Here is a 21,209-nt window from a genome sequence, read left to right as displayed (position 1 = left end):
AACATAACTAAGTCAGGGGACTGGACACTCTCACACACACACACACACACACACACACACACACACACACACACACACAGTAAATAAATAAAATCAGCTTACTTCATTAGTGTCTGTCTGAAGTTCTCCTGCCTTCTGGTCTTCCAGCAACCAGCAGAGCTCATTAACCTCTGATGACTGAAATTTGGGGCTTTTCTAAACTTTCATTTCCAAATCCTTCCATATTCTTACTGCAATCCAATTCTAATTGCCTACAGTCAGTTTGACATCAGAATAGCTCCTCACAGCTCCTAAGTTTCCTCACAGTTGGGATTATATAATAAGATGATACTTACAGAAAGAAGGGGTTATTATTTGGTCTGGTTTAGGAGAAAGGAGTCCAGAATAGCAGCAGGGAGTGCACTGATTGTCTCCATTGAATCAGAAGTCTGGAAGCAGAGATATTAATATTGGTACTTAGCTCACCGCTGTGGGGTTACAGGCTTGTATAGGACCTGCCCCTGGGTACAGCTGGTTGGGGAGGTCTGCTGGGGTGCGGAGCTGGGCTTTAAGGAATCCTTGAAATACTCACTGCTCAGGGTGTGGGAGAGCACAACTTGAGATGTGGGAAAGCCTGAACTGGTTCAGGGGTCCCTGGACCTGGGATGAGGCCAGGGTTGTGGGGTTCTCAGACTCTTGGACAACCAGCTGCCACTGATAGTTGCAAAGAAGAGCAGAGAGTGGAGTTGGAGCCCCATGAACTGGGGACAGCATATAGGCTGGGGTGAGTGGGAGGGCTTGTCCCAGCAGAGATGATTGTCCTTAGGATTGTGGCTTGGTGGCAGTTGTGGTTGGGAGCAGAGAGAGGCCTTCTATGGGAGATTATGCTGCAGCTCTGTAGGTGAAGGCCTTCTTCATGGCCCCCTATTGCAGATCTTGGTGAAAAGAGATCATGATTCTAGACAGTTTATTGCCATGGAGGAAAATGAATGCATAAAACCATACCCTTTTCTCAGTGTGGGCCTGAGATTAAATACCTTCTGCAGGGAAGAATGTCTAGAAGTAAAGCTTATTGGCTAAACCCTCCGGGCCTGTAGGTACCTCATTAGATTGGAGAAGTCTGTTTTGGGATGTGACTATGTACACATCTCTTTTATGTGAGAAGGATGGCATGTGGTACAAGTCAGAAGTCTGGCAGGGAACTGGGAGTCACCTAAACCTCAGGTGCGTGCCTATCGAGTCTACAAGTCTTGACCTGCTCTACCTTACCAAACTTCCTGGCATGGTTTTATGTCCCCCATACTGTCTCCTCTAAACAGTCCAGGACCACTCCATGAGGTGGGGGTAACCACATTCTGCGTGTACATACCCTTGTTATGTTGGCAATGATATGTAATGATTTGTAAAATGGGCGATAAGGAAGCTATCCCAAGAGCTGGCTTACATGGAAGTAATTGTGAACACCTTTAATGCAGTACATGAGAGACAGAGGCAAGAAGTTCTCTATGAATTTGAAGTCAGCCTTGTCTACACATGAAATTCCATACCAGCCATACAGTGAGACCATGTTTCAGGACAAGCAAGAAAGCAAACAAACTCCTGTTCTCTGAACCAGAAATATTGCTCTTGGGAATATACCCCAAAGATGCCCCACCATGTCACAGGGGCACGTGTTCTACTATGTTCACAGTGGCCTTATTTGTGAGAGCCAGAAGCTGGAAACAACCCAGATGTCCCATGACAGAAAAATGGATACAGAAAACGTGGGTTCATTTACACAATAGAATACTACTCAGCTATTAAGAATGAGGACATTCTGAGTTTTGCAGGCAAATGGATGGAACTAGAAAATGTCATCTTAAGTGAGGTAACTCAGACCCAAAAGGATATATTCTCACTGATAAGTGGATATTAGCAAAAAAAAAAAAAATACAGAATACCCTAGATACAGTCCACAGAGCAAAAAAGGTAAACAAGCTGAAGGGCCCAACTGAGGACACCTTGGTTCCATTTGGGAGGGAGAAGAAAGCAACCACAAGTGGGGAGGGAGGGAGGGACAGGGGAGAGAAAGGGGATGGGGGTGGGGGGAGAGAAGAACATGATCTGGTATTGGGTGGGGTAAAAGGACTGAAGCCTTGAGGGCCAGCAGTAAGAATGGAAACAGGAGACCTTGGGAGGAAGGAGGTTAGGAAGACCCTCTAAAATGTACTAGAGACCTGGGAAGTGGGAGACTCTTAGGACTCAAAGTGTGTGTGTGTGTGTGTGTGTGTGTGTGTGTGTGTGTGTGTGTGTGTGTGTGTGTGGGAGGGGGCATCTAGATGAAAGGCTCTACAGTGGGGAGAAGGAACTTACTGAATCCACCTCCAGCAGAAAGACAGGGCATCAAGTGAGGGATGGGGTTGCTATCCCACAGCCAAAGCTCTGACCCATTGTAGGGAGCTGCGACATGCTGCGCCTCAAAGATGGCACTGGTTTCTGCCTTCCACCCTCCCAACAGTGAGTGCTCCTTGTAGTAAACAAGTCCTTATTTGGCTAGCCTGCCTGGCCTGCTAGCTTCCGCATAGTGACAGCCTATCTGCATGACCCACGTGGCTTGCTAGGATTGGCCAGCACTAGCTATTTAAGTGTCGTGTGGGGGTTCCCGGGGTCAGAAAATTGTATCAAGGTTCCTGAGTAAAACTGCTTGAAGAAGATCTCCTCGAGGTTGGGCGCGGCAACCCATAACTCTTCTTATCTGAAAGAAGTGCAGGGTTGGAAATGGAGAAGAGCCTGAGGAAAAGAAGGTCCAGTGACAGGCCCAAAGTGGGATCCAGCTCAAGGGGAGGCCCCAAGATCTGAAACCATTACTGAAGCTATGGGGCATTCACAAAAAGGAACCTACCATGATTGCTCTCCAAAAGACCCAACAAGCAGCTGAAAGAGTCAGATGCAGATATTTGCACCCAACCAAGGAACAGAAGCTGCTGACCCCTCTGGTTGAATTAGGGAAAAGCTGGAGGAGCTAAGGAGGAGGGCAACCCTGTAGGAGGACCAGCAGTCTCAGTTAACCTGGTTCCTTGAGACCTCTTAGACACCAGATCACCAAACAGGCAGCATACACCAGCTGAGATGAGGCCTCCAACACATATACAGCAGAAGATTCCTGGGTCTGGTTTCAGTCAGAGAAGATGCACTTAACCCTTAAGAGACTGGAGGCCCCAGGAAGTTTAGAGGTCTGTGGAGAAGGTGTGGAATGCTTCAGGGTGTGGGGCTGAGGTATGGGATGTGAAACTCTGGAGTGGGGAATAAAATCTGGAGTGTAAAAATAAATAAATAAATAAATAAATAAATAAATAAATAAATAAATAAGTAAATAAAATTAGCCATAAAGGGATTAAAATAAAAATAACAAAATAAAATATATACTCAAGAATTATCATTCTAGTAATATGGATTATATAGTGACCACGGTCATATCCACTAAGTATTTTTTTTTATTACAGATGAACAGGATTAATTTATTTTTCTTCGTTAATTCTGTTCATTAGTTTTTACCATTGAAATAATAAAAAATTTATCAATCATTGTTAATACAAATAACATATTCAACCATACATGTTTTTAAAAGCAACAAAACACTAATTATTAAATTTAATTAGGACAGATATTACATAAAGAAATATGATATAAAAGCATTCAGACACACATCTTGCTTTTTAAAAATACATTAAGGCAATGCCAGTGGAAATACACTCTTTAATAGCTGATTATCATAATTAAAGGAAAGGTTTAGGGTACAGGGTCATTCTCGCACACTGGCTCTGTCATCATTTTAAGTCTGTATTATGACAAGTGAAATCAAATTGTGATTCTTCATGATCCCCTGTGGGTCATATGGAGAGCAATGCACTGTGATGGAATAATACACTACTCATCTTTTTTAAAAATATTTTTTATTTGATAGTTTATGTATTTACATTTCAAATGTTATCCAACAGCTCACCTTTTTAAAAATATATTTTCATAATAATGTTATTCAGAATACAAAAATCAGTTTCACAGAGATTATATTCCTGGAAGCCCTGTTCCAAGAAGAGATTTTAAAGTAACTCCAGCAAATTTAGATTACTCATTTTAAAGTTTATTCAAAAGGAATCAAAGGATAGCATGGTATCATCTCTTCATGAATAATTTTAATAATTTATATTGCAAGGTATAATTTAGTTTTTATTATTGTTTAATGAGATAAGTAGACTCTGATTCCATACATTTTCTTTGAGCAGATTTTATTTTAGAATGAAAAATTCAGAATATTTTACACACTTTATTAGGTGTTTCAAAAATAAATTTGGCAGTTATACATTGAATGAAGCATCCACTTTTTAGTGACTATTATTAAATTTTGAAACATAACTATTTGTACTTCCTGCAATTTATAATTCTAACTTCTCACATTTGTTATTATTTAAATTTTAACATTAAAATATTGTTTAACATTTTTATATCAACTATTGGATAATTAAGACAATCGAATAAGTTAATTTGGCTTTTTGCCATTTTGTTTATAATTGTGTCAAATTTAGATCATATTAGTGTACTAATACTGTAGTACTTTTTTCAACTGAGTATTTGCTTTAAAAAAACATTAAGTAATGCCAATATTACAAATAGCTTTGTTTCATCACTTCATAAAAGTAATGGCAAATCAATTTTTATTTATTTATTTATTTATTTATTTATTTATTTATTTATTTATTTATATTTATTTACATTCCAGACTTTATTTCCCTCCCGGTACATCGTTCAACTGTTCCACATCCCCTACCTCCTCCCTGCTACTCTTTCTCCATGAGGATGTCTCCACCCCACCCACCCCACCAGACCTCTAAACTCCCTGGGGCCTCCAGTCTCTTTAGGGTTAGGTGCATCTTCTCTGACAGAATCCAGACCTAGCAGTCTTCTCCTGTACATGTGTTGGGGTCCTCATATCAGCTGGTGTATGCTGCCTGGTTGGTAATCTAGTGTCTGAGAGATCTCAGGGGTCCAGGTTAATTGAGACTGTTGGTCTTCCTACAGGGTTGCCTTCCTCAGCTTTTTCCAGCTTTTCCACACAAGGGCTATATCTACAACCACCACAAGGTGGCATCTGGACATCATATATGACTAGAAAAATCAGTCTCTGTAGCCTTGGAAAATGTCCAATGAGCTGAAAGTACTGTAGACTTTTTCCTCAGTCGTCACAAGAGACAAGAGTTTAAACACTATGCTTAGTTATACACATTTGATTTTCCTGATTTCTGCTTTTAACTCTTCCCTTGTTAAGTGAACTTTTTTTGGGTCAAATTTTATTTTTTAAAAAGGTTGTTTTTACCAAGTCTTCAAGCTAGAAACTTACTGCCAGCTGACTTTAACTTCTTGAAAAACCAGCTTTCATCGTCAGAATCTGCGTTATATACTAAGTTATACTATTCTGGCTTCTGCTGCCTCCTCTTCTTCTTCCTCCTCCTCTTTCTCCTTTTCCTTCTATTAAACTGGGTCTATGTAGTTCTATGTACCAAGATTGCCTGGCACATGTCCTGCAAACAAGGCTCTCCTTGAACTCACAGAGATCTGCTTGCCTTTGCCTTCTGAGTGCTGGAATTAAAGGCATGAGCTACCTAGTCTGATTCTTTTCCCACTCAGACTAGCTTTCAAGGTTTCCAGTGAGCTCACTTAGTGTCAAGATGAACCGACAATATTTTATAAATTTGCAACCTTCATTGATAGGACATGTGTGTTTAATTAATCACAAACCTGGTTTGTATAGGAAGTTAGACCTAGTGTTCACTTTGATAACTAGAACCCTCTAGCATAACATAACTTTTCTGAAAATATTGTAAGATAGGAAATACTGTCTTCAAAGTGACAAACATTCTTTATTTTTATTTCTGAAAACATGAGAATTTACACATATAAGCATTTTAGGCATGAGCCACATTTGGCGCTGTTATATACCCTCTTTTGGAAACACTGCTAACACGATTTGGTGCATTATTGTTACCTAGATATGTTTGTATCTGTTAGGTACTTTCTTCCTCCCTACCTAGCTCCCTCCTCCCCCATCTATTTCTTCTCTACCTTCTCCTTCTCTCTGCAGGTTCTCATGTAGCACAGCATGGCTCCATACTCTCTACATACCAAGGAATAGTAATCTTGAATCTTCAGATTTTACTTTCACTTCCCAAGTACTGGGATAACAAGGGTGCAGGCACTTTTAGGTTGTTTCAGTTTAATGTATTTTATTAGTTTTTTTTCTTTTTTGCTCAGCAACTTCCTTGTATGATGAAACCTATAGAATTTTGTAACAAAAGGCCCTGTCTGCTCACCACACTAGTGTATAGGAACCTAGAGACAACTTCATTCATCTTTGCTTTTAATCAAGAGACAAGATCCGTTGGATACTAATCTAGAGAAAAAGGAATTGGGCAATGGGTATCTTGCACTGAGATTCCACTCAAATTGAAGAGTTTTTTAATTGAATTTTTTGAATTTATATTTCAAATATTATTCCCTTTCCTGGTTTCCCATTCATAAACCCCGTAACCCATGCCCCTCCCCCTTCTTGTATGAGAGTGTCTCCCACCTAACCATTCACTCCTTCCCACCTCCCTGGCCTGACATTCCCCTACAACGGAGGGTCCAGCCTTGACAGGACCAAAAGTTTCTCTTCCTATTGGTGCCCAACAAGGCCATCCTCTGCAAGATAAAGAGCTGAAGCCACGCATCTCTCTCCATGTGTACTCTTTGGGTGGTGGTTTAGTCCCTGGGAGCTCTGATTGGTTGGTATTGTTGTTCTCATGGGGTTGCAATTCCCTTCAGTTCCTTCAATCCTTTCTCTAACTACTCCACTGTGTACCTTGTTCTCAGGTCTATGGTTGGCATCTGCTGTTGCCTGAGTTTTTTATCTTAACCATTCTGACTGGTGTGAAGTTCAATATCAGGGTTGTTTTGATTTGTATTCCCTGATGATTAAGGATGTTGAACATTTCTTTAATGGTGCTTCTCAGACACTCGATATTCCTCAGCTGAGAATTCTTTGTTTAGCTCCGTGCCCCATTTTTTTTCATTTGAATGTTTTTTTTCTTTATTAACTTGATGGGTGTCCCCTTTCTTATTTACATTTTTTTTTTTAAGGATTTTAAAATTTTATTCCCTTTCGGTTTCATTTTAAAATGTTAAAATCCCCTAACCCCTGGACCCTCCCCTTCTAATGTGGGTGTTCCCAGATCTACCCCATCCTCCCCCATTTTACTGCCCTCCCCTATGCATGGACGCATCCCCACCTTCCATTTTTAATAGGGTTATTTGGCTCAGTCTGGAATCTAACTTCTTGAGTTCTTTGTATATATTGTATATTAGCCCTCTGTTGGATGTAGGATTGGTAAAGATCTTTTTCTAATATGTTGGTTGCCATTTTGTCCTACTGACAGTGTCCTTTGCCTTACAGAAGCTTTGTAATTTTATGAGGTCCCATTTGTTGATTCTTGAACTTAGGCAAAAGCCATTGGTGTCCTGTTCAGGAAACTTTCCCCAGTGCCCATGTGTTTAAGACTCTTCCCCACTTATTCTTCTACGAGTTTGAGTGTATCTGGTTTGATGTGGAGGTGCTTGACCCACCTGGACTGGAGCATTATACAGGGTGATAAAAATGGATTGATTTGCATTCTTGTACATACTGACCTCCAGGTGAACCAGCACCATTTGTTGAAAATGCTATCTTTTTTTCTACTGGATGGTTTTAGCTTCTTTTTCAAAGGTCAAGTGACCATAGGTGTGTGAACTCATTTCTGAGTTTTCAATTATATTCCACTGATCTATCTGCCTGTCTCTGTATCAATACCATACAGTTTTTTTTTTTTAAAAATCACTATTGCTCTGTAATACTGCCTGAAGTCAGGAATGCTGAATCTCCCAGAAATTCTTTTATTGTTCAGGATAATTTTCACTGTTCTGGGTTTTTTGTTGTTCCAAATGAATTTGGAAATCGCTCTTTCTAACTCCTTAAAGAATTCAGTTGGAATTTTGATGGGGATTGAATTGACTCTATAGTTTGTTTGTTTGTTTGTTTTGGCAAGATGACTATTTTTACAATACTAATCCTGCCAATCTATGTGCATGGGAGATCTTTCCTTCTTCTGAGATCTTCTTCAATTTCTTTCTTCGGAGACTTGAAGTTTTTGTCATATAGATCTTTCAGTTCCTTGGTTAGAATCACACCAACATATTTTATGTGATTTGTGACTATTGTGAAGGGTGTCATGTCCCCAATTTCTCTTTTTTTTTTTTTTTATATGATTTTTTTTTTTCCGGGGCTGGGGACCGAACCCAGGACCTTGCGCTTCCTAGGCAAGCGCTCTACCACTGAGCCAAATCCCCAACCCCCATGTCCCCAATTTCTTTCTCAGCCTGTTTAGCCTTTGAGTAGAGGAAGGCTATTTATTTGTTTGAGTTAATTATATATCCAGCTACTTTGCTGAAGTTGTTTATCAGGCTTAGCAGTTCTTTGTTTGAACTTTTAGGGTCACTTAAGTATATTATCATATGATCTGCAAATAGTGATATTTTGACTTCTTCCTTTCCAATTTGCATCTGTTCGACTTCCTTTTACTGTCTGATTTCTCTGGCTAAGATTTTGAGCACTACATTGAATAAGTAAGGAGAGAGTGGACAGCCTTGTCTAGTCTCTGATTTTAGTGGGATTGCTTCAAGTTTCTCTCCATTTAGTTTAATGTTAGCAACTGGTTTGCTGTATATGGCTTTTACTATGTTTAGGTATGGGCCTTGAATTCCTATTCTTTCCAGGACTTTTATCATGAAGGCATGTTGAATTTTGTTAAATGCTTTCTCAGCATCTAATGAGATGATCATGTGGTTTTTTTTCTTTGAGTTTGTTCATGTAGTGAATTACATTGATGGATTTCTGTATACCATAACATCCCTGCATCCCTGGGTTGAGGCCTACTTGATCATGATGGATGATCATTTTGATGTGTTCTTGGATTAGGTTTGGGAGAATTTTATTGAGTATTTTTGCATCTATATTCATAAGAGAAATTAGTCTGAAGTTTTCCTTCTTTGTTGGGTCTTTGTGTGGCTTAGATATAAATGTGATTGTGTCTTCACAGAAGAAATTTTGTAGTGTTCCCTCTGTTTCTCTTTTGTGAAATAGTTTGGAAAGTATTAGTATTAGGCCTTCTATGAAGGTCTGTTAGAATTTTCTACTAAACTCAAGAGGTCCTGGGAGTTTTTTGTTTGGCAGACTTATAATACCTGTTTCTATTTCTTTAGGACTTATAAGACTGTTTAGGTAGTTTATCTAATCCTTTTTTAACTTTGGTACCTGGTATCTTTCTAGAAAATTGTCCATTTCTTCCATATTTTCCAGTTTTGTTGAACATAGGCTTTTGTAGTAGGATCTGATGATTTTTGAATTTCCTCAGATTCTGTTGTTATGTTTTCCTTTTCAGTTCTGATTTTGTTAATTTGGATACTTTCTATGTGCCCTTTGGTTAGTCTGGCTAAAGGTTTACCTATCTTCTTGATTTTCTCAGCAAACCAGCTCCTGGTTTTGTTGATTCTTTGTATAGTTCTTTTTGCATCTGCCTCATTGATTTCAATCCTGATTTTGATTATTTCTTACTTTACTCCTTTTGGGACTATTTGCATTTTTTTGTTCTAGAGCTTTTAGGTGTGCTGTCAAGCTGCTAGTGTATGCTCTCTCCAGTCTCTTTTTGGAGGCACTCAGAGCTATGAGTTTACCTCTTAGCTCTGCTTTTATTGTGTCCCTTAAATTTGGGTATATTGTACCTCCAATTTCATTAAATTGTAAAGAGTCTTTAGTTTCTTTCTGCATTTCTTCCTTGACCAAGTTATCATTGAGTAGATCATTGTTCAACTTACATGTTTATATGGACTTTCTATTGTTCTTTTTGTTATTGAAGACCAGCCTTAATCCATGGTGATCTGATAGGATGCATGGGATTATTTCTATCATCTTGAATTTTTTGATTCCTGTTTTGTGACCCATTATGTGGTCAATTTTGGAGAAGGTACCATTAGGTGCTGAGAAGAAGGTATATTCTTTTGTTTTAGGATGAAATGTTCCATAGATATCTGTCAAGTCTGTTTGGTTCATAACTTCTGTTAGTTTAACTATGTCTCTGTGTAGTTTCTGTTTCCATGATCTATTTATTGATGTGAGTGGGGTGCTAAAGTCTCCCACTATTATTGTGTGAGGTGTCACGTGTACTTTGAGTTTTAATAAGGTTTCTTTTGTGAATTTAGGTGCCCTTGCATTTGAAGCATTGATATTTAGGATTGAGATTTCATCTTGGTGGATTTTTCCTTTGATGAATATGAAGTCTCCTACCTTCTTATTTCATAACTTTTGATTGAAAGTTGATTTTATTTGATATTAGAATGGCTATTCCAGCTTTTTACTTTGTACCATTTGCTTGGAAAATTGTTTTCCAGCATTTCACTCTGAGGCAGCGTCTGTATTTGTCACTGAGGTGGGTTTAAGGTGTGCTGCAAAATGTGTGGTCCTCTTTACATACCCAGTCTGTTAATCTATGTCTTTTTTTTTGTTAGTAATTGAGTCCATTGATTTTAAAAGATATTAAGGAATAGTGATTGTTGTTTCCTGTTATTTTTGTTTTTAGCGGATGAATTACGTTTGTGTGGCTCTCTTCTTTTGGGTTTGTTGCAAGATGATTACTTTCTTGCTTTTTCTAGGGTGTAGTTTCTTTCCTTGTGTTGGAGTTTTCCATCTATTATCCTTTTTATGGCTGGATTTGTGGAAATATGTTGTTTAAATTTTTTTGTCATGGAATATCTTGGTTTCTCTATCTATGGTAATTGAGAGTTTTGCCAGATGTAGTAGCCTGGCCTGGCATTTGTGTTCTCTTAGGATCTGTGTGTTATCTGCGCAAGATCTTCTGGCTTTCATAGTGTCTGGTGAGAAGTCTGGTATAATTCTGATAGGTCTGCCTTTATATGTTACTGACCCTTTTCCCTACTGCTTTTAAAATTTTTTCATTGTTTTGTGCATTTGTTGTTTTGACTAATATGTGATTGGAGGGATTTCTTTTCTGGTCCAATCTATTTTGGAGTTCTGTAGGCTTCTTGTACGTTTATGAGTATTTCTTTCTTTAGTTTAGGGAAGTTTTCTTCTATAATTTTTTGAAGTTATTTATTGGCCCTTTAAGTTGGGAGTCTTAGTTCTCTTCTATCCTTAGGTTTAATCTTCTCATTGTGTCCTGGATTTCCTGGATACTTATTGTTAGGAGCCTTTTGAATTTTACATTATCTTTGAAAGTTGTGTCAATGTTTTTTATGGTATCTTCTGCCCCTGAGATTCTCTCTTCTATCTCTTGTATTCTGATGGTGATGCTTGAGTCTGACTCCTGATCTCTTTCCTAGGTTTTCTTTTTCCAGGGTTTTCTCCCTTTGTGATTTTTTATTGTTTTTATCCATTTTTAGATCCTGGATGGTTTTGTTCAATTTCTTCACCTGTTTGGTTATGTTTTCCTGTATGTCTTTAAGCGATTTTGTGTTTCCTCTTTAAGGGCTTCTAGTTGTTTACCTGTGTTGTCCTGTATTTCTTTAAGGGAGTTAATTATGCCCTTCTTAATGTCCTGTATCATCATCATACGATGTGATTTTAAATTTAGATCTTGCTTTTCCAATGTGTTTGCATATCCAGTATTTGCTTTCGTGGGAGAATTGGTCTCTGATGATGCCAAGTAATCTTGTTTTCTGTTGCTTACATTCCTGTACTCGCCTAGTGCCATCAGGTTGTCTCTAATCTTCACTGATCTTGCTCTCTTTGACAGTGCCTTGGCCCTCCTGCAATCCTGTGTGTCAATTCTCCTGTAGACCAGCTTTCCCTCTATGGGATCTGGATACACATAGCCTTGAGACTGTGTCAGCTCTGGACACATACAGAAACCTGAAGTGTCTTGTCCCAGACTGCTCCTGGGTTTGTGTGTCCTGAGGGCTCCATGTGAGTCCCTTGGATCTGAAGTGGTGGTCTTACCTCTGCTCTCAGGTGTGTCAGCACTCCTGGCCACTGGCTTTCAGCTCTGGTCATAGGCAGAGACCAGAAGCATCCTTTCCCTGACTGCTCCTAGGTTCCTGTGTCTGAAGGGGTCTAGGTGTGTTCCTTTTGGGCCAGGAATGTGAACAGAAATGTGGTCTCTCCTGAGCTCTCGAGATTGTCTAACTTCTAAGATTCCAGCTCTCCCCACCATGGGATATGGGCACAGAGGGTTGTGGGACTGGTTCAACTCTGGGTGCAGGTAGAAACTGGAAGCAAGATGTAGAGTTTTAGTCTCTATGCTCAGATCAGAGAGGTCATTTTCTGAGTTTCTGTTGAATAGTGGAAGAAAGATTTTCATAGTGGCAGTAGAGAGTAAACACACACACACACACACACACACACACACACACACACAAAGAATAAAAGGTAAATGTGGTTCTTCAGTAGCAAAGTCTTCAGGGCTGTATCTTCCCCAAGTACTTTCCTTGGCATGGGGCTTAAGGAGTAGGACAGAGTAAGGAACAAAGGAGAGCTGGAACAGGAACTCACGTGGAGTCCTGCTTGATCTGACCTATTATAGGAAGGCCTGGTGTACCAATTGCTTTTAAGATTTAGTTCCATGAGGAAGGACAGACTTTTGTAGGATCAAGCCAGAGGCTTATTGGCAAGGGCAAATGCTTAGAGGAACAGTTGCTGTGAGTGGGCAGCCATCAATATAGTAACCGGAAGGCAGGCTGGCTAGTGCTGGCGATCAGGGTAAAATCCCTAGTGTTTGCTGTTGCTATCTTCAGGTGAAGGGTCTGAGAGCAATTCTTTTAGTGCAAAGATTAACTCTTGCTTTTTTATTGGACTTGATGAATGTTGTCTTTATCCTAGTATTGATTGACTAAACTTAAAAAGCCCCATTCAAGGACTGGGGGTATAGCTCAGTGAGAGATCCTTTATGTGGCATAGGCATGATCATGGATTTGAAGCCCAGCACTACACAGACTGTCTTTTACTGGTAAGGAGAGGTAGCATGTGTATCATGGATTTAAAGTATTTCTTGAGGTATAGTCCCAAGAAGCAGTCATGATCCAAGTCAACCAAGCCAGACCATATCCTGACAAATAAGCAAGAATCTAAGTTTTCTAGAAATTGTTCTCAGACTTGAGCAGGTGACAGCTGCATGGGGCTGTGGAAGACTATTGCATTTCCAGAAATGCCTAGAAGTGAACACAGCTTGGTTTGGTGGAATTCATGCTTGATTTACTTCTCTAATCTACAGCACGTGTAAGCATTAGCTAGTGGGACCCTATCATCAATTCCACCCCTGCCAGGACCTGAGTAGTGGACATAACACATCACTCCTCCCTTGGCTGTTAATGAAATCAGTAGTGTTTTAGGTACATCTGGGATGAACTGGGCTTGCAAAGCACACAGTCTCTGTTCTCCCGAAAGGATTTTTTTTTTGAGACAAGGAGGGGCTTCAGTTTTTCTTAGAAGGGGAAACAAAATACTCATGGGAAGAAACACAGGGACAACGAGTGGAGCAGGGACTGAAGGAAAGGTTATTCAGTGTCTTCCCCATCTGGGGATCCATCCCATATGCAGCCACCAAACCCAGCTACTATTGCTGATGCTAAGAAGTGCTTACTGACAGGAGCCAGATAGGGGTGTCTCCTGAGAGGCTCTGCCATAGCCTTACTGATACTGATGAGGAAGGCTTAAGGTAAACATTGGACTGAGAAAGGGGTCCCCAATGGAGGAGTTACAGAAAGAACTGAAGAAGCTGAAGGGGTTTACAACCCCATAGGAAGAACTCCCAGGGGCAAAACCATCAACCGAAGAGTATACATGGAGGGATCCATGGCTCCAGCCACACATGTACCAGAGCATTGCATTGTCTAGCATCAATAGAAGGAGAAACCCTTCGTCCTGTGAAGGCTTGTTTCCCCAGTATAGGGGAATGCCAGAATGATGAGGTGGGAGTAGGTGGGAGTGGGAGCATCTTCAGAGAAGCAGAGGGAGGGAAGTAGGGGGGATGGGAGAGGGGGAAAGGGTTTTAAAACAGTATCAATATAACATTTCTAATTTATGGTATTTACTCAAGCAACTCTTGACACTTCTTTCTAAAATCATGCTATTTATTCTGAACATAAATGTGTAAAAAGTATATATATAATGCAGGGTCATTTTCAGGGGACATGGCTGTTTGTTTAATCACTGGAATGCCTGTATGTAATTCTAAGAGTTTTCATGCTGTCCAGATTTTCTGTCTCGAGATAAACTCAGTGTTATTTTAATCTTTTGTTTTATGTTGATTTAATCTTTTAATCTTTATTTATAAGGAAGCAACTAGAAGAAATCCAAGCCACTGACATTTACTTATCTGCCCAAATTAAAGTAAATAATGGACTACTGAGAACACTGGGGGACAGTGATGTCACCCTCAGTGTGAAGAATTATTCCTTTTTTTCTATAGCTTGGAATTCACTAATTTATGATTTACTTAAATTAAGATTAACATTTAATTGCATGAAGGTATATGAATCATGTAGATGATATGTTCTTTAGATTCAAAGAGAAGATGGTAGAAAAAAATTATCATGTCTTGGAAGACATTTTAATTTGTTCTTATGTTGGGAGAAAAGGGAACTCAGAAATTCCAGCTAGATATCTATGCACATGTTTCTTTTCATAAATTTTCCAAGAGAACTTCATAGAATTCTAAAATCACATGCATTGGTATATGATGATATGTGATGATTAAGTCACATTTTCCTTGATTAAGCAACAGAAAAGAAAATAAAAAAATGAGACTACTAGCATTTAGTGGCCAGATTTTGTCTACAGTTCAGTATTGTGCTGAGGTCAAGATCTGCATTCGTCTTGCCTTTTCTCTGAGGTTATAGTTCTGGTCTTGTTTTACTGAGTCCATCAGACTGTGTTCCTAAAGCACAGAATAAAAATGAGCTAGCAGCTACATAATGTACCAGGCTAATCTTGTTTCCAATTAGCCTTACATGGGGTGGTCTTAGAGCTATGGTAGAGAAAGGATTGATTTTTACAACTTTAGCTGTTCATTACATTAGATTATTTTACAATACCTTGACTTAACTTGATTTAATTATTAATTTCCACAAAATATTTGTCTTTTTTAAATTTTTATTAGATATATTTCTTTACTTCCTGGTTTCCTGTCCATAAGCCCCCATCCCCTCCTCCTCCTCCCCCATGTGGGTATTACCCCCATACATCCTCCTTTACTGCCCCCCCCATATTGCCCTGCACTGGGGGGTCCAACCTTGGCAGGACCAAAGAGCTTCCCCTTTCACTGGTGCCCCAACAAGGCTATTCTCTGCTACATATACAGTTGGAGCCCTGGGTCAGTTCTTGTATAGTCTTTTGGTAGTGGTTTAGTCCGTGGATGCTCTGGTTGGATGGCATTTTTTTTTAAATTTTTTTATTAGACAAATTTCTTTACTTACATTTCAATAGTTATTCCCCTTCCTGGTTTCCTGTCCATAAGCTCCCATCCCCTCCCCTCCCCCTCCCCCATACAGGTATTCCCCCTATACATCCCCCTTATTGCCCCCACCCCCATATTCCCCTGCACTGGGGGTCTAACCTTGGCAGGACAAAAGGCTTCCCCTTCCACTGGTGCCCCAACAAGGCTATTCTCTGCTACATATGCAGTTGGAGCCCTGGGTCAGTCCATGCATAGTCTTTCGGTAGTGTTTTAGTCCCTGGAAGCTCTGGTTGTTGGTATTGTTGTTTTTATGGGATTGCAAGCTCCTTCACCTCTTTCAATACTTCCTCTATTGTCCCCCCCCCCCAAGGGGATCCTGTTTTCAGTTGCTGGAGACTCTCTTCCAGCTCTAGGTGTGGTCAGAAATCAAAGGGTCCTGCCCCTGATTGCTCTTGTAGGTCCTTGCACCCAGTGGGCACAGTTGGCACTATGTGATTCTCTCTTGGGTCTGGACTGTGGGCAGAGGGTATTCTCCTCTGACTTCTCAGGAGTATCCACACTTCTGAGGGTACAGCTCACTCCCCCACGGGATTTGGGTGCAGGGAGCTATTTGGCCAGTTCAGTTCGGTCCTGGGCACAGATCAGAACCGCGGGTACTGGCAGCTCTCTGTTCCTGTTTCCCTTTGACCAGGGATGTAGGCAGAGGTGTGCAGAGGAGACAGTCTGTCCTGCGGTCTCAGGCTGTCTGCAGTCCTGGGTGGTCCACTCTCTTCCCCAGGGGATTTGGGTGCAGGGAACTGTGGGATGGTATTTGTTCACTTCTGGGCTGGCATTGTTGTTTTTATGGGGTTTCAAGCTCCTTTAACTCTTTCATTACTTCCTCTAATTACCCCCAAGGGGGTCCTGTTCTCAGTTTGATGGTTTGCTGCTAGTATTAACCTCTGTATTGGACATGTTCTGGATGTGTCTCTCAGGAGCAAAACAATTCTTATGAACATAATTTAAATTTTGCTGATACTACTTAAAGATTTATTTTTAGTTATGTTTATGTGCATGTGTGTGTGCATGCGTGCGTGTGTGTGTGTGTGTGTGTGTGTGTGTGTGTGTGTGTGTTTGTGTGTCCATGAGTGCAGGTGTCACAGTGGTCAGGAGGGGTCATTAGATCATCTGGTCTTGGAGTTACAGATAACTGTAAAACACCAGACATGGATGCTGGGAAGTTAATTCAGGTCCTCTGTAACTGCAGTGTGTGCTTCTAACTGCTTAGTCATCCCTCCAGTCCCAAACATGTCTTAAAATATTTTATATAAGAAAGGAATTTTTTCTTAACTTCTCCAGAAGGACCATGGTAATCATTTGATTTATTACCAAAACAGACCTTTTGTATACATTCATGAGTAGAGGTATTTATAAATATATAATGCTGTCTTATACACTTAATCATATACTGTGTGCCATAATATAGCTACTGCTTTCCACTTTCAGTTACTTACTTAATAGTACATCTTAGAGGTAATTCCATGCCAATTCATAAAAACTGTCTCATATTTAACTGTTGCTTGAGATTGCATATTACAGAAATGTTAAAAATGACTTCAATATTCTTCTGCTGAAGACCATCTATATTCCTTAATTTCTCTTCAATGACTGTCAAGAAGTTGGAATGGTGCAGATTCAGAATGCCTTATTTTGAACTATGTGTTGTCATTAGAAACCATTCATCAGCCATGCCTGTGTGTGACATGATATCCTTCGTGAATATCACATGAAATCTTTGAGATGTATTAACAAGTCACATGTTTTGACTTACACAAACACTAGCACTGTTATTAAGAAGCACATGGGGGTCTATGTCAGAGGTTCCCCTACTTTTCTATAATTTGCCCACCTGATTCTTCCACCATCGAATCTGAAAAGCCTGGAGATAATGACTTTTTTTTTTGCTAAATTATAAAATCTTCATGAAACTATTACCAGACTGCAACATGGAATTTGAGGAAACCTAAACTTGTGTTTCCAGACCATATTTGACCCCAGAATAAAATATAATATATAAACTGTCTCTTCTATGAGGTTTTTTTTGTTTTGATTATTAAATTGACAGTGTGTTGCAGGATTTAGGGACCCATGTAAGCTAGGTCATTGTTCTGTTACTGAGATCGGTTCTCAGACTGCATAACTGCACTAATATAGATTTTCTTATTTAAGTGCTTGTACAAAGCTACACAACATTATGAAAACATCTCCTACATTCTAAGATACTGGAACTTTTGTTGCACCTTTCAATCAGAATTACTTATATATCTTGAGTTCACTTAAGACACTATCCTATTATGTACTCAGCTTGCTTGTTTAGCCTGCTTTTTGGAGAACAATGTAATAATGAAGTTTACTTGCCTTGGGATTCCCATGTAGTCAACAGTTACAATCTAAGCTAATACATAATTGAACCCTTAAATTGTGTACTCCCATGTTTCTGACTTAGAGTAATGCATGGATATTCTCATAAGCATTTGCTGAAAGCAGTAAATATGGAGGGTTTTTATAAAAAAGCTTCTAAGAAGAATATTCATGTACAGATTTTGATTGATAAATAATGATGCTGTAGTACTTGTTTGCTGTCTGGGACAGATGGCATCAATTGGAGCCAATGACATAATCCATTCATTTTGGTGCCCTGTCTGAAGAATGCATTTGAGGTCCAAAAGATTTGTAAGGTGCCTGCAGTGGGACTGAGAGAGACAAACATACCATGCCATGCCATAGCCACAATTGGAAACACATATATATGGGCACATATGCATACAAACAGAGCAAATGAATGTAATAAAATATTACTAGGTGTTTTGGTAAATAATAATAATAATAAATGAATCTCTACAATTCCACACTATTGCCAGCACCAGTGCACCTTATTGCATCTGCAGGATATTTTCATCTCAGTCAGCAAAGTGTCTCCCCTAATAAGCTCCCAATCTCCATCCCATGCTTCTTCAGGCTACTATCTGAGCCATGCAGCAGACATCCTCTTGCCACTCTATCGTCTAGTTCCCAAGGCAGGTTGCCACCATGCCAGTTCCATACAGAGTCCACCTATCTCTCAGCTCTCTTACTGCAGAATCTGCTCACATTCCCAGCATCTGACAACTAAGGGTTATAGTCACAACTCCCAGTAACCTATTCAAATCAAAACTCATTAAGCTTGTAATTTAGCAATCAGATTTATATCAGTAAATTCAAACTTCACAAAATGTCTGCACAATAAAACTCACAACCAATTGATAATGATATAAATTGCCCACCAAGGTAAGACAAATTATCCTAAAAAAAAATCCATCACTTCCAGTTTCTGCCTACAGCCAGGGCTGACCAGGTCCCATAGCTCTCTACACCTAAATCCCGTAGGAGAGAGAGCTGAACTCTCAGAAGTGTGGACAATCATGAGAGCTCAGGGGAGACCAACACTTCTGCTCACATTTCTGGTTCAAGAGGAACCCACCTAGAGCCCCCTGGACACAGGAACCTAAGAGCAGTCAGGGACAGAATCCTTCTGATTTCAGCCTGCACCTGGGCTGACATTGTGACACAGTCCTCTGTATCTAAAACCAACTAGGATAAAGCTGGTCTCCAGTAGTACAGACACACAGGCTTATAGGAGGGTCAAGCCATTGTCAGAGACAGCAAGACCAGCTAACACTAGAGACAACAAGATGGCATGGGGCAAGCACAAGAATCTACGGAACAGAAGCCAAGACTACTTGGCATCATCAGAGCCCAGTTCTCCCACCGAAGCAAATACTGGATATCCAAAAAACAAGGAGAAGCAAGATTTAAATTTAAAATCACATTTTATGTTGATGAAGGACTTTAAGAAGGACGTAGATAACTCCCTTAAAGAAATACAATAAAACACTAATAGACAAGTAAAAGCACTTAAAGAGAAGACACAAAAACTCGTTAAAGAATTACAGGAAAACATAATGAAACAGGTGAAGGAACTGAACAAAACCATCCAGAATTTAAAAATGGAAATAGAAACAATAAAGAAAGCACAAAGGGAGAGAACTCTGGAGATACAAAACCTAGGAAAGATCAGGAGTCATATAAGCAAGCGTCACCAACAGAAAGAAGAGATAGAAGAGAGACTCTCAGGGACAGAAAATGCCATAAAAATATTGACACAACCATCAAAGAAAATGTAAAAGAGCTGTGTTTACCGGAAGTCCCACACCCGCGGATCCCGGCCCGCCTGGTCAGGTGGGCACTCCTGAGGCTGCAGAGCAGAAGAGACCACCAACACTGCCCACCCCTGCCCACATCCCTGGCCCAAGAGGAAACTGTATAAGGCCTCTGGGCTCCCGTGGGAGAGGGCCCAGGTGAGGCAGGAGCCCTGCCTGAGACACCGCCGGAACCTGAAGGAAACAGACCGGATAAACAGTTCTCTGCACCCAAATCCCGTGGGAGGGAGAGCTAAACCTTCAGAGAGGCAGACACGCCTGCAAAACCAGAAGAGACTGCTCTCTACACACATTGCTGATTCAGAGGAAAACACGGAGGCCATCTGGAACCCTGGTGACGGAGGCTCCCGGAAGAGGCAGCGCAGATCTCCGGTTGCTGCCACCTCAGAGAGCCCGTGGGCAGCACCCCTTGAACGAACTTGAGCCTCGGGACCACAGGTAAGACCAACTTTTCTGCTGCAAGTGACCTGCCTGGTGAACTCAAGACACAGGCCCACAGGAACAGCTGAAGACCTGTAGAGGGACAAAACTACACACACGAAAAAGCAGAACACTCTGTCCCCATAACTGGCTGAAAGAAAAACAGGAAAACAGGTCTACAGCACTCCTGACACACAGGCTTATAGGACAGTCTAGCCACTGTCAGAATTAGCAGAACAAAGTAACACTAGAGATAATCTGATGGCGAGAGGCAAGCGCAGGAACACAAGCAACAGAAACCAAGACTACATGGCATCATCGGAGCCCAATTCTCCCACCAAAACAAACATGGAATATCCAAACACACCAGAAAAGCAAGATCTAGTTTCAAAATCAGATTTGATCATGATGCTGGAGGACTTCAAGAAAGACGTGAAGAACTCCCTTAGAGAACAAGTAGAAGCCTACAGAGAGGAATCGCAAAAATCCCAGAAAGAATTCCAGGAAAACACAATCAAACAGTTGAAGGAATTAAAAATGGAAATAGAAGCAATCAAGAAAGAACACATGGAAATAACCCTGGATATAGAAAACCAAAAGAAAGACAAGGAGCTGTAGATACAAGCTTCACCAACAGAATACAAGAGATGGAAGAGAATCTCAGGAGCAGAAGATTCCATAGAAATCATTGACTCAACTGTCAAAGATAATGTAAAAGCGGAAAAAAGCTACTGGTCCAAAACATACAGGAAATCCAGGACTCAATGAGAAGATCAAACCTAAGGATAATAGGTATAGAAGAGAGTGAAGACTCCCAGCTCAAAGGACCAGTAAATATCTTCAACAAAATCATAGAAGAAAACTTCCCTAACCTAAAAAAGAGATACCCATAGGCATACAAAAGCCTACAGAACTCCAAATAGATTGGACCAGAAAAGAAACACCTCCCGTCACATAATAGTCAAAACACTAAACGCACAAAATAAAGAAAGAATATTAAAAGCAGTAAGGGAAAAAGGTCAAGTAACATATAAAGGCAGACCTATCAGAATCACANCAGNCT

At 40.3% G+C, this 21,209-nt stretch overlaps 1 protein-coding gene across 1 annotated transcript in view; it reads left to right on the top strand.

The window, feature by feature from the left end:
* The first annotated feature begins 692 nt into the window (after positions 1-692).
* Positions 693-21,209, top strand: part of LOC116904545 (uncharacterized protein DDB_G0290685-like) — a 42,126-nt gene continuing 21,609 nt past the window's right edge. Inside the window, exon 1 of the mRNA XM_032907339.1 lies at positions 693-763. The gene's annotated coding sequence lies outside the window, so the exon portion shown is untranslated. The remainder of the gene's footprint in view (positions 764-21,209) is intronic.

The sequence above is a fragment of the Rattus rattus genome, chromosome 6 (genome assembly GCF_011064425.1).
Source record: "Rattus rattus isolate New Zealand chromosome 6, Rrattus_CSIRO_v1, whole genome shotgun sequence".
Classification (NCBI taxonomy): domain Eukaryota; kingdom Metazoa; phylum Chordata; class Mammalia; order Rodentia; family Muridae; genus Rattus; species Rattus rattus.
Note: the sequence above shows the minus strand (reverse complement) of the source record. Positions and strands in the feature narration are given on the sequence as shown.